At 36.4% G+C, this 13,107-nt stretch overlaps 1 long non-coding RNA gene across 1 annotated transcript; it reads right to left on the bottom strand.

The window, feature by feature from the left end:
• Window positions 1-931: 931 nt before the first annotated feature.
• LOC114299101 (uncharacterized) lies at window positions 932-6,362 on the bottom strand. The gene is made up of 4 exons (XR_003642215.2): window positions 2,385-6,362; window positions 1,996-2,117; window positions 1,568-1,785; window positions 932-1,278 (listed from the first exon to the last, which is right to left on the bottom strand). It is a non-coding gene; the product is annotated as an uncharacterized LOC114299101 (long non-coding RNA).
• Between the last annotated feature and the right edge of the window lie 6,745 nt (window positions 6,363-13,107).

A 13,107-nucleotide genomic window follows, 5' to 3' on the forward strand; every position in this document is an offset into this window, starting at 1 on the left:
GTCCGCTTGTAGGTTACACATTGTAGTCATGAAACTTGGCAGCTTCACACTTTCTATTCACTCTGGTTTGGTGAATGCCAACAAAATCAAGTTTCCAACACTTTTTGGAGTTTTGACTGCTAAAAGAGGGCTCTAGAATCACAAGATTGCTTTTAAATTGAGTTGGATTTGCCAATCTTTGCTTTTATAAACAAATTTGAAATAAAAAGATGTTAATGTTTAGAAGATTCTCTTTCAATTTTTATTGACACTTTTGCCGTCAAAGTTAATTTTACTCCTTGTAAGTTTTTGCACTAGACATCTTCTGTAAAATTACATTTGGCCCTATCGACATAAATTTGTATCTCTGCTATCTATAATGGAAATTCTTTTTCTTGTTATCTCTGGTGACTATAACAAAACCTGTGTAGTTGATGCAAAATTTTAATTTTTACCTCTTTCTTGCCCTCTCTTTCTTTTAATTAGTTTGATTCTATTTTCTTTAGCTCACTCTTCATAAAATTGACATGAAAATAGGAAATATTCAGTTGGAAATAGGAAATGGGAAATAGGAAATAGGAAATATTCAATGAGATATATTCTTTATTTGAAATAACAGTCAAGCTGATCCAAGAGGGGGCTAAATATAAACTCAGCTTGTAACTTTGGTTAAGGACTAAGATTTAGCTTCATATCTCATATTCACGGAGCAGAAAATCAGTATGTAGATGCCATGACCAACACTGGAAATAACCCTCTCTATTTGTGTTTGTGTTCAAAACTTTGGTTGTGTTTGTCTATTACTCCTTTCAATTAAAAATAACATTGTACACTACTTCTTCCACTATTAGAGTTAATTACATCTCCATTGGTAGCAACATTATCACCACTACTTTCATTGCAACAGTCAAGACCACAACAAACAAAAAAATCCACTAGTATATGAAGAAAATTAACAAGAGAGGGTGAGGAACTTGTTAACCAAAATAAAGCAACTATATTCAATCAAACATTTTTACAAGCACTTGCAGTGCATCTTAGAAATCTAGATTTCAAACCAAATACTAAGTACATCATACCACTCAGATTTCAAAACAAATCAAATAAAACAAAACAAGCAATTAATTGCAAATATTGCAAATTGCAACCTCAAGATTGCGAACCCCCTCCATCGATTCTTTTTCTTCCCTTTCCATCCAATCTTCTATGGCGTCCATGTCTAGATTTGTTGCCAAAGATTGCAAATTGCAATCTCACGATGCTCTTTACAAGCCAACTACTTGCTTACCTGCAAGGAAGCTTCAAATCCATTTGTGGTCAGTGTAATATTTTCAAACTAAGGAGATGGGCTGTAATAAATCCATTTTTTAGAGGAGGTCTGTATAATTTACCCAAATATAAAATAGTTCTATTGTTAACTAAAAGATGTACTTATAAATCCTTTTTTTGGGCATGTGTTTGTGGTCACATATACTTAAAGAAAAACTTATCAAGGTTGTTTTTCATTCTCATTTACTAATTTGTGAAATTAAAAGTCTATGATGTGGAGAAAAATTTAAGAGCCAAAGCATGGAAGATGTACACTTACATTGTGCAACTCTAGTTTGGAAGCTGCCAATCCAACCATCAAGGTGGCACTGCCAAAGACAACAGAAAGTTTTTGTACGAGACAAACACTCGGTATCATTGTATTGCTTTTCTAAGGCGGAAAGACATTGAGAATGCTAACGACAAGCCTAGCCATTGAGCCAAGCCTCTCCAATGTAAGATTTCCCCCGCCTCCTTCTTTTTCTTTTTTCATGGAGTCTAATGACAGGACAGGAACACATTTTTTTATCATTTATACAATAGATAAAAATCAAATAAATAGAAAATACAAAATAAAGACCCATCATTCTAGTAAAATTCAAACTAGAATCCTCATAATCCCAAGGATAAAACTAAGTACAATCAGAAATCTAAGAAGAAAATGAACAGACATTCATATCCACTAAATGAAAATCATTCTAAACCTACTTTGTGATAGCCCTACAGCTGCAGCCTTCAACTTCTTAGGATTAACAGGGGTGTATTTGCCACGGTGCAATTCATTAGCAGTGGATACTAAAACAGAGCTATCTGTATTAGGCAACTACCACCTACATTTAACAAAGTCGCAATTGATCAAAATCATGGCAACTAAATTAACAACTTTCAAACCAAACAAAGTATGAAGATAATAACTTCCATTTTCTTCAATATTTTGTTAGCTACCAAAATCTTGAATCATGCTAAAAACATTAGAACCCACAATTTGAAAACTAAATTGATACTTGAATTAAACCAAACTACTTGAATTAGGAAACAAAATCATAGAAGCCACAATCTAAAAACTATGAATAAGCAAAGGAAAGAAGAGAAATGACCTTTTGGGGCCAAAAGTGACCCGGGAGAGAGAAACGTAAGCTCGAAGAGGGTTCAAAGCTTCGTGGGAGACAGAAGGGGCATTTTTGAGATCGGAGTGAAGAACCCACTTGGATGCTCTAGAGCGAGACAACTTGGAAGGTGACTGGAAGGTCTTCGAAGGGAGAGACTGCCTGAGAACCTCATGAGTCAGTCGGCTGCTTGCGTTGCCCTCTTTGTTTGTCTTTCTCAAAGAAAGGTTAGGGTTTACAAACAAAAGGCAAACGGAAAAAAAAAAAAGGATCAAACGATGTCGTTCTGACCCGTCGCAGGAAACAGCGTGTAATAACTCTACTCTGTGTTATGCTAATTAATCTTAATTATGCTAAATTATGTGCTTGATATGATTTTGCGTGCTAATTATATGGATGTATTTTTGAAGCTATATCTGTCCACCGTAGGAAATCTGTTCTGTAAGTCTTTATAAATTGAAAATTGAGGGCCGTAAAGGCATTAGAAATCAAAATTGATTGCACCATTGTGATTAGCATAATTTTTAGAACCTATGGTGAAATTTAATTAAAAATTGATTCTGAACAAAATAATTAGATTAATTTGATTTAACTTAGTCCATTTGATTAGGCCTAAGCTTTGATTAGCCAATAGGATTAGTAAGACCTATATATGTGCTAATTAGGGACTTAGCTCATATCTTTGAGCTCAAAAATTCTGAAATATACACTCTAAATAGAGTAACTCAACACTTAGAGAGGGAGAGAAGAGAATTGTGAAGAAATTAAAGGAGATTTGAAGAATTGGACTAGAATACACTTGAATTCAAGCCATAAGTATGATTGTCAACATTGATTCTTGTAATTTAAACATGTAGAAGTTGAATTTATCTAATTCTTGAATTCATTTGCATGTAATTGTCTAATAGAAGCACGAATTTCTTTGAAATAGAATAATTGAGTTGAATTGTGTAGATGCATGCATGAATCACCAAGTTGAGCTTGAATTTCATGGAATTTTCCACATGTATAAAGCTACATTTGACATTTTTGGAGATGTTTCATGGTTTTACCACTTTCATCTCATGCATTAGAGTTTTGGAAAGGTTTGAAAAGAAAATAGTGCAATTCATATCATACATAGTTTCAACCTAATGATTTGAGCTTGAATTTGGGACAATGGTTCATTATTTTGAGTACTTGGTTTCAAATTGAGAGTGTTTCCATGTTATACAATGTTTTACCATGTTTTTGGCATCAACTTGCAAGCTTTGAGCCTTTGGAAATGTGTTTTGAACTTCAAACACAATTCTAGAAATTTCAGAATTCGACCAGTCCGCTCGAGTGAGAAAAGTGTCGCTCAAGCGTAAACATCAAACTCCTAGAAGTTTTGCAGAGATTTGCATGGCAGCTCAAGCGGCGAACCTTGCGCTCGAGTGAACCCTGTTTTGTGTGGCTCATCACTCGAGCAACAGAAATCTCGCTCGAGCGTAAAAATCATACAACCAGAAGTTTTACAGACCGCTCGAGTGACCAAAGCTGAGCTTGAGCAGAGGAACCTGTTTCAGAAACTTTTGAAAAGCTGTTTTATGTTTCAAATTCCATTTTCTTTCATTTCTAAGTATTCTTAGGCACACATTGAGCATCTTAAATGAATTAAATGAGACAAAAGAGGCCTAAGAACATTAAGCAAACTAAAGAACGGATTGAATTGTATTATGACCCAATGTGTTATGAATTATGTAGGGTCAAGTGCAAGGACGAATCAAGCACCAAAACATTGTGAGTAATATCTTAGTAAAGATAATTTATGTATATATATATTATTTTCTAAATGTTACCCGTGTGGTAAGTTTCTGAACTTCTGATTTGATATTGTGAATGAATATTCTATTCGCTTGGTTCACAATGAAATATGTGAAGTATTGATATATGATTATGAAATGGACCCAAGGTCGTTCAGTTTACTTGAAGATGATATAAAATGGGCCTAAGGCCATTTTGTATAACTATGAAATGGGCCAAAGGACGTTTCGAATAAAGAAATGATTGGACCTAAGGTCGTTTTGAATGCGAAAGTGAATGTGAACATGATCATGGATCATGAGTGCGCACAAACGTGAATATGGATTGGTTGGACCTAAGGCCATTTTATATATAAATTGGATCCAAAGTTGTCTTACATATGATGGACCCAAGGTCGTTTCGCATATATTGGACCGAAGGTCATTTTGCCTATGAATTAGACCCAAGGTCATTCTGCATATAAGGGACCAAAGGTCGTTTTGCAAATATGAGTTAGACCCGAGGTTGTTTGGTATATGAATATGGATATGATATATGATGTGTTGGACCTAAGGTCAATTTGCGTTGGTATCGATCAACAAGTTTAGTTTATAACTTATGATTAAATGAATCTCATTCATGAACTTCTTTACTTTGGTATTATTCACTGGGTGTTAGCTCACTCCTTATTTATATGTATGTAGGTGAACAGCGGGATGTCCAACCCCAGCCCCAATGAGCAATGAGAAATCGAGTTTTGAGGAGTCAACCAAGGTCGCCTAACGCAAGAGGCCTTACTTTTGTTTTGCTTTTCCTTTTTGTTCTTCCGTTGTCACGTATGACCAAATCTGTGTATAACCTTGGTTTTTGTTAATACTGACTTTTAAATGATCCTGGACTTATGTAATACATAGATAATATGGATGTTTGTATAGTGTGAGTTATTACATAGATGAAAATGTTTTGGTTAGGCCATGTATGCATAGCTTATTAGACAATCTTTGTAAATTTTGCTTCGACAATTTGCCCCCCTATTATTAAATTTGATTTGATTTTTGACTGAGGTTGTAGGTAATCTCTTGATTACTGGCCGGTTATGACTCTAATCCATATGGGCGGGTTTGGGTTATGACACAACGGCAAAGGATCCGGACTCCACACACCACAATCTATTCCTACTCCATCATAACTCATCATTAGCCACCACACTATTGAGGCCAAATCAAACCCAAACTCCCTTTAAATGAAATTGTTGGTAGGTTTGCAAATTCTTTTTCTCTCTAAAACATGTTGTATATTATAGGAATGGTATTACACCTCTTGTATGGATAACTAATAAACTTTTGACTACCCAAACCCATTTTTATACCACAATATATAGCTATATAGAGAGAGAGGAAAGACAAATCAAATATTGAGAAATCTATTTTTGTTTGTAGAAACTCGTTCCTACATATATGTATATATATCAAACCTAATTTACGATCAAAATTCAAAACCATTTTTCCTGATCATGTGTATATAAATATATATATCAAAGCCAATTTTGCCCAAACTTTTTTTTTTTGACTTCTCAACAAGAAACTAGAGGAGCTAATCAACAAATATGCGATGGCTGAAGACTCACTTTTGTTCTTCACAAATGGCTTCTTCACATCTAGTGTTACCTCTGCCTTGTTGATCTTCAACTTGAAGCACCCAAACATCTTATAATTGATGTCTCCTTCCAATCAACCCCCATCTCTCTCTCTCTGTCTCTCTCTCTCTCTATTTGTGTGTACATATATGTAATTATATGTATATTGATTATATAATCAAATTTGATTATATAAATTTATCATGATTGAGACTTTTTATCATCAGAGAGTAGATAGAGAGGCCATGGCGGTACGGGAAAGAGAGATGAGTGTTGGGGGTGAGCTTCTTTCCTTCTCTTTTGATCTTTTGCAACAGGTTGTTCGTTTTGTTATTTTATTATTATTTTTTTGGGCTAATGAAAATGGCTCTATTTTTCTGCTAGGAAATGCTCAGTCAAGATAACCAAATAAAAAAGAACGGAGGGTTTACAATGTACACAAGTTTAAAGTCCAGAGTTTAAATTGTTGAAATTGAAATTTTCATATTTAATTTGAAAAACACATGAAACTTGGGACTTTTTATGTAATTTGCCATTTTTTCAACTAGAATAGAAAAGGAAAAAAAAAAAAAAGACATTCCTTAGGTTCCATGGGCCCTAGTCCTTGGGTAGTTGGTTGTCAGCTAGATTTAACCCAATCCAAAAGAAGGGGACCTACTAGCAAGACATACAATGGACGTCACCCACATGCTATAATAAGAGGTAGAGTCTCAATCGAAATACAACACAATAAACCACAGTTATTAACACCCCCAGAATTCGAGCCCTACTCTTTCATGTAGAAGGTAGGTTGATTATCCACTTGGCCATCACCCCCGTGGTAATTACAAATCTTCATTCATTCAGAGGTATTTACTCTTCAATTCTTTCTCCTCCAAAGACACATCAATCTTTCTTCCTCTTCAGCCAGAGGATGCTCAAAAATGTTCTGCAAATATATTCATATGATAGATATACCTCCAAGATACACATGTTCCACATTTATAAGTGTTGAAATATTTTTTAATAAAATAAATAATATATTGTTTTAATTAATTCAATAATTTGTGAGTTATAAAAGGTTTTATATCTCATTATTTTAGTAATTAATACAATGTTAAATTGTGATTTATTATTATTAAGTGAGTTTTAATTATATAGATTACTAAGAGTGCTATATAAATATATGGTTTCCTAAGAGGTAATAGAGAGAAGACACACAAAAATATGAGATAAAAAGATAAAAGATCTTGAGAGAGAGTTCTAGATATTGCTATATATATTCATATATGGTTTATATATTGTTTTGGATAACTCTGGTTCATGACTTGGTTCAAACCTCCTAATGATCATAAACACTTGATGAGGGACATTGTTAGCAACCTAAGTTTTATCTTGAAACTGTTTCACTTCGATTGTACCTTCACGAAGGAAGGAAAAGAAGTTTTAGGACAATAATAACACGACTCCCAGAATCTCACAACTATTTTTCTCTACTCTTATTTTTTGTCTTTATATATATATTATTGTTTATTGTCATTGTTATTGTAATATTCATACTAATTTTTCGTATTTATTATTCTTCTAGACTAATAATCTGTGGGGATATAATTTTTGAATTGTCCACATAGCCTAGGTTGTTAGCCAAAGTTACACGTGGTTGGCGTTGATTGGCCAAGTGTGATGTGATTACATTGGAATCAGAGATATTTGGAGAAGGACTAAAGTCTTAGATAATGACAGACTCCTAGGTTGGATGAATTAAGACTCCTGTGAGAGGTGTAGCATAATACAATTATGAGATATGAGTCCAAGATAAGTGTTATCCAAGTGAAGGATAAGAGTCCCATTGAAGTAAGACTTCTAGGATAAGGAGGGGGCAGGTTGTTAGATAAAGCAAACACCCCCGTGGGTTAGAGGTATGTTTTAACTTATGAGTTATTGTTTGAGTTGTGATCTTGTTTGATTATCTAGTGAGATAAAGTTACCGACTTAATCATCAGAGTGCTCCCGGGTAGACGAGCCACCGAGTATTTTACTTATCCTTTTGTGTTTACAAGTGTGGATTCCATCTAGTGCACATGCTCTTTGGCTTTGTTTCCAAAAACTACGAGAACAAGATCTTATTGATCGTGTGTAGTTAGGTCAGATTTTAGCACACATAATTTGGTGTCGTTTGTGGGAACGAAGTCGAAATAAATGGAACATCACAAGCAAAATGGTCATGAGGGCGATAATTTGGTAAGTACGAATCTAGAACATGTTTCATAACAAGGAGCATAATGAGGAAAACCAGCAAGAGAACAATAGTGTAGAGAACGCAGTGAACAATGAAGACCTTTCCAAGAGGGATGGACATGAAGACAGGGGGCATGAGTGCTCCTGAGGAGATTACTGCAATGAAGATGGCCTTCAAATATGGAAGGATTGAGTTTCCTGAAGAGATGTATGATCCAATAAGACAAGTGTTTGCTCTAGATGAAGAACGAGCTCAGCCTAGATGAGTAGGTCCGAGAAGAAAAGAGCTCGGCCCAGGTGAACAAATCCCATATAAAGAGCTCAGCCTAGGTAGGTAGATTCAAGGAAGACGAGATCTTGGCCTAGATGAGTAGGTCCGAGAAGAGAAGACATCGACCTAGGTAAGTAGATCCTAGATACAAGAACTCGGCCTTGGTGAGCAGATCTTATATAAATGACCTCACCCTAGGTGAACGAGTTCCAGAAGATAAGACCTCAGCCTAGATGAGTAGGTCTGAGAATAGAAGATATCAGCCTAGGTGAGCAGATCCTAGATGAACGAGCTCAGCCTTGGTAGGCAGATCCAAGAAGACTTGACCTCGGTCAAGATAAGTAAAACTGAGAGAAGATATAGGCCTTGTTAAGTAGATCCCAAATGAACAAGCTCGGCTTTGGTAGGCAAATCTAGGAAGACAAGACCTCAGTCAAGATGAGTAAGTTCGAGAAGATAAGAGCTTGGCCTAGGTGAGCAAATCTTAGAAGAAGAAACTCACCCTAGGTGAGCAAATCTAAGAAGACAAGACCTCAGCCTAGATGAATAGGTCCAAGAAGAGAAGATATTAGCCTAGGTGAGTAGATCCCAGATGAAGGAACTCACCCTAGGTAAGTGGATTCAAGAAGGCAAGACCTCGGCCTAGATGAGTAGATCCCAGAAGAAAAGACCTTGCCTTAGGTAAGCATGTTCAAGAAGTAAAAAGCGCGACCTAGGTAAACAAATCCAAGAAGAAAAGGCCTCAACCTAGGTGTGTAGATTCAAGAGGAGAACGCCTCAGCCTAGGTTAGTAGATCTAGGATGAAAGGGGTTTGACCTAGGTAAGCAATTTTGAGAAGATCAAAGCTTACCTAAGGCGAACAGAGTTGAGATAAAATAAAGCCTACCCGAGATTAGAAGATCTTAACGGTAAAGGCAAGGCCCTTATTACGCCATCTCTTTTGAGGTCCTTGGTTAGCGCTATGCGATACATAACTGTAGTAGGCATCTAGGGTAAGGTCTGCAAAGTAGCAAAAGATGGGGCATACCAAATAATTCGAGTCCAATTCTTGTGGTTTGGAGGATAAAATCTCTCTAGGGGATTTCTAGATTACTAACATCTAGCCTTATAATCCTTTGTTATTGACTTGAATATCATGTTTCATTACTTGTTTGTTATAATTATGATTATGTATTGGATTGGGAAAAAGGGACAAGGTGTATGCGTGTGTGTTTATTGGGCATTCCAAGCTCATGGTGTTTCATGCCAGGTATTGAAGACTATTATTTGGGCGAAAACGAAACGAAACCATTTGAAGACATCTGGCTACCATAGAAGAAGCTAAAGATTATCTTTATTTAAGTCCATCTGTAATCTTATTTTTGTTTTGGGAATGTATAATTTGTGCAACTTTCTATTTTGTAATAAGTGATAACTTTGTAATTATTATTTTACTTATATATACATATATCTTTTGTGAACTTATTCTTATCATTTCGTCAACTTATGTAGACCTTGTGTCAACTTTGTTAAGATCTATCAAAAAATTAACTTTGTTATTTAAGGAGATTGGACTTTAAATGGAGGTTATGTTGACTTCTCTGATCCTTCCTATGATCTTACTTGGTTATTGACCAAAGGACTTATTAGTGACATTTCCTAGACTTGTAACCTTAGAAAAACTCTATATTTATTTGTTAATATATTCTCTGATATTCCTGATTATTTGGGCATCACAAGCCAAAGGTTACAATACCTGAATTCTTCAATGTTAATGCTACCAATGCAGATGTGGAGGAACAGTATCTCAATATGTTGGCAGACCTAGTGAAAGAAATGGATAATCTTTATTTCTTTGAGGAATATGATTTGAGAGATTTATAATTCTGGTGGTGGGATCCATTTGGTTTAGAAGCAAGTGATGAATGAGGCAATGAGTGGAAAGAGGAGCATCAAGTAACAGATGGTGAGAATGAAGGGGAAATCATCACTAAATGTGATAATTTAACCAAAGAAAGCACGGGTGGTGACGGGAGTGAAGAAAATCATGAAAGAGTCAAAATCGAGCAAGAGAAGGACCAACTAAGCAATAATGAATCCTTGGAAACTGATAACCTTGAGGCTAACAAAGGTAAAACCAAGAAGAAGAAAAAGAGGCAATCCATTAAAAATAAGGATGATAAGATAAAAGTAGAATCTAACAAAGGGTCTTTGAAAATCACTATGCCATTCTTTGAATGGCACACAACAGCCATGGTACCTAATTTGTTTGATCAACCTGATGAGGCTGAAGAAATGATGGCTATTAGAGAAGTTGAAGAAGAGCGAAACATGAGGTCGGACATGGGGGGTGAAAATGAGAAACATGAAGAAATCAGTGATAAAGACCCTCTTCATCAAAAGTTAAAAGGCCTATCCTTCAATGGCATATTGCAACTACTATGTCAAATTGGTTTGATTAGCCAAATGAAATAGGAGACATGAGGATTGCTAGGGAAGCAGAAGAAAAAAGAAGAAGAAATGAATGCCAATTGGGCTGAGATAATACAAAAAGGGATTATTCAGGAGATAAAATATTTGTCAAGCAGGGGACAACTTAGACATCGAGCCTGATGACTGTCTTGCCATGATAAAAGAATGGAAGTTGTGGGAAGATGATGACATGTACCTTGCTCACACAAATGAGAGTTGGTCAAAAAATGTATAGGATGATGAATGGTATTCTGAAGAGGTAGACCATCTAACCAGAAGTGGATGAGAAATGGATGGGATTTCAAACCTCCACACTTGGAGCAATGATAACCATCTAACGGAAAGGTAGAGAAAAGAGAAGAGAAGATAGAGAAAGGAGAAGAAAAAATGGAAGAGGAAGATTTGGTGCTTAAGTAGCTAAAAAGATCTAAGCAGATATCTAAATTTGAGGGTTGTTAATGGCATCTCATGAGCATTGCTAAGTTGTGTTCTCTACACTCAACAAGGCAAAACCATCCTTAATAACTCCTAATTCTAGAGATGCTCCAGCTATCTGTAGACCGCCCGAACTCGCTCCGCGCGCAAAGGCGCGAATTGTAGTTCTTAGCTACTACAGTTCGGACTCCTGTCACGGTTCTGAATCTAATCTCACAAAGTGCAATGTAAGACTGATAAATCACCAAAGAGTCCAAATCCGACAAATCGTTTTGGAAAATCGATTTTAATCAAAAAGCGCCAAACATGGACTGCTTTGCCAGATTTTAGAGTTGCCACCTAAATATTTTATTTTGAAAAATTTAGGAAACCCTGACTCGTGCCTAAGGCCACGTGTCCATTATCACCAAAGTTGCCTCGGCTCGGGAACTTGGGTACGAGAGGGGAAGGTCTTGAAATGAGCACCTTCACTCGCTCGATCAAAGATCGGCCTCAACTAACATGATATGTTGTTTTTGAAAACACATGCGTTCTTATTCCAGTTATTAATCTAGAACATACAAGTATAGACTAAATCACTCGAGTTGGAACAAAACATCTCATGTTTTTTTTTTAAAATGGTTTGGAGTTGCTACTCGCAAGTAGGCTAAGTCGTGAATTTGCCACCCTTAAGTGGGCTTAGAAAACATGTTGATTTGCCATTTCAAGTGGGCTTAAAACACACATTTTGATGAATTATTCCAATTCAAGCAATGAAGCCTTCATCCACAGGCATTCATACAGTTATAGCGGTTGCTATCATGGCAGTCACTTACACACATGCAAGGATGCTAAAGCATAAACACTCACTGAGTACTCCGAGCCAAAAAAAAGCTAGTTAGTAATCAATGCATGACCCTAGCTATGTCAAGAATGCCTAATGCGACATATGCAAAATGCAACTAAGATAGGCTCGGCTATTCTAAGATAGCATATGAATGCAACACTCGATAACATGCTTTGAAACACGTATTCAAGAAAGTGTATTGAAATACAATGCAGTTTGTATAATGCGCCGAGCCTGGTGCATGCAAGACAAATGAATGATGCAACCATGCAAAGCATAAGGTATGCTAATTGAAAATGACCCTAAACTAACCATCGAAAGCGGTTAAGTAAAAGGGAGAAAAAATGGGTGTTGGAAGACATGCATCACACATACGCACACTTATTACAACAATACACCCTCTCGACGGAAGGTCCGAATAATAAGCTAACTAGCTAATCTAAGCTAATTAAACTAATTATTACAAAACGAAGCTAATTAACTAACAAGTTAACTAATTACAAACACAAATGAATAGCTAAGTGCATTAACTACTTAAGTACAGAGCAAAATAGTTAACTAGCTAAGCAAAACAATTAAAAGGAGCCTCGGGTCGAGAAGTGCATGCATGCTCGGTCGCCTCGTTCGGAAATCCATTACTATGCCCCAACTTGCCTCTGTTTGCATTTGATCTCAGAACACTACACAAGCTTCCAGATAGCTTCTACTCCAACATGGAGACCTCCAGGAGGGTTGCCGACCACTTAATGGTGTCGTAGACCATCTGTAGACCACCTAAACATGCTGCAGACCAGAAAAAGTGGTCGGCCAGCTACTTTTTCTGGTCTGCCGACCAGAAAATCCAGCCAAGCTCCAATTTGCTGCAATAGAGAACAAAAAGGGGCACGGCAGTGTATTTGCAACATTTGTGTGCACAACTACCCTCCCTATCATTTCTTAAGCTCAAGGGAGTGTAGTTCTCGACTCTCGGGCCACCAACCAAGCATCGCAATGCACGATGGCCGAGAAGCCAAGTTTGCACAATTCAATGTCAATTAATGCACAAATAACACATAAGGGCCTTAACCTTTATCATGCATGATCAAGAGGGTCGGCGATCGAGAAATGAAACAC

The sequence above is a fragment of the Camellia sinensis genome, chromosome 5, assembly GCF_055761805.1.
Source record: "Camellia sinensis isolate YWXY chromosome 5, ASM5576180v1, whole genome shotgun sequence".
NCBI classification, from domain to species: Eukaryota; Viridiplantae; Streptophyta; class Magnoliopsida; order Ericales; family Theaceae; genus Camellia; species Camellia sinensis.